General features: G+C 34.3%; 1 protein-coding gene across 1 annotated transcript in view; it reads left to right on the top strand.

Moving 5' to 3' along the window:
* Positions 1 to 585, top strand: part of TBR1 (T-box brain transcription factor 1) — an 8,449-nt gene extending 7,864 nt beyond the window's left edge. Inside the window, exon 6 of the mRNA XM_082259980.1 lies at positions 1 to 585. This exon is cut by the window's left edge and continues 990 nt beyond it. The gene's annotated coding sequence lies outside the window, so the exon portion shown is untranslated.
* Positions 586 to 1,514: the final 929 nt, after the last annotated feature.

The raw sequence follows: 1,514 nt of genomic DNA, 5'->3' as shown, positions 1-1,514 counted from the left end.
TGCTTGCCACGTTAAGAACACTCTACTGAGTAACAGCACTGCACCTCAGCTATAATTCTAGTTTCCCCACTTATCTTCATGGTCATCTGCACTGCAGCACAAGTCACGCCATAGGCATCCACTATAGGAATAATTCAGCTCCGCGGACAGCCGCGGCAGTTCAGCACTGCGGACAGCAGACTCAGTTTCAGCACCGCGGACAGCAGCAGCAGATTCAGCACCGCGGACAGCGGCGGGTTCAGCTCTATGGACATCATAGGTTTAACACCTTGAAGAGGCATCGGCTTTTTTTGCAGCATCTTGGATGAACTCCAGGCTCCTCAGCTGCCTGCTCATGGTTTATTCCTCTGTAGCAAGTCTTATAGGAGGTTGCCTGCTCTGAACACCAACCCTATACAGCGCTTCCTCCCATGGCCATTACCATTCATGGTAGGAATGTTCAACAAACTTACTATTATCCTCCCAAATGACTGTCATTTTGTAACTTTTGTGAAGTCGCCAGCACAGCTATAAAAAAAAAAAAAAGTCATTTTATTTAGTTATGTTTTTATTTAACTCTTTTACAATAACCATTGCACTGGGAAACATTTGGAATTAAAAACCATGAACTCGTTTGCACAACTCACATAAGTATTGTATGTTCACAGTTTCCGATAGGACTTGCACAACCATTGTGTCATATTTATGATTTATAGGCAATACCATATCACTCAACAACCATAGAAAGCATTTTTTTTCCTTTAATATTTTTATTTATTGTGCCAAATGCAGGACGTTGCCAAACACATTTTATAACTATCCACATACAGATCCTTTTCTTTTATTCAAATGCAGTAGTTTTTTTTCCTTCCCTGCTTTTAAAATTTTCATTTTCATTTTATTTTTTAATTCAATATTTTCTGGCAAATTATTATCCAATACTTTACGTTTCTGAACTGCTGGTGACATAGTGTAGTGAAAACAAAATGTGAATTGTATATTTATGCATTCTAGGGCAACAAAATGTCATTTTTTTCTATTGAATAGATGTCTTGAAATTATAGTCTAGTTGCATTTATTTTTTATTTTTTATATTTTATTTATTTTGTTCCACGTGTAAGCAAAAGTAACCTGCACAATTATGTTTTGCGGGAAACATTTTTGTTTATTTTATACAGCTCTAAAATATTATATTCAAAATCTGTTAACATTGGAAAAGAGAAATTAAGTTTTCTCTAGATTCTATTTGTTTACCTACTGGGTTCTCCTTTCTAAAAAAAACAATATTTTAATGTAATATGTTTAGCAAAAGTTCTGTAAATATTTATTTCCCATTTATATTTGTTCATTTTTTTCATTCATTTATTCATTCATTTTTTTGTCTGTGAGTTCCATACGTTTGAAGAAACTGTTTTACCTAGATATGTATCGCTTGTTTGTATTTTCTGTATTTCGACAACTAAAATAAACCCAGAACAAAAAAACTGAAATGTTTTCTAAACTGGCGTTTTAACTTTTCTTCAACTGATAATATA

Source organism: Pelophylax lessonae (assembly GCF_965119305.1).
Source record: "Pelophylax lessonae genome assembly, chromosome: 6".
In the NCBI taxonomy this organism is placed as follows: domain Eukaryota; kingdom Metazoa; phylum Chordata; class Amphibia; order Anura; family Ranidae; genus Pelophylax; species Pelophylax lessonae.
Note: the sequence above shows the minus strand (reverse complement) of the source record. Positions and strands in the feature narration are given on the sequence as shown.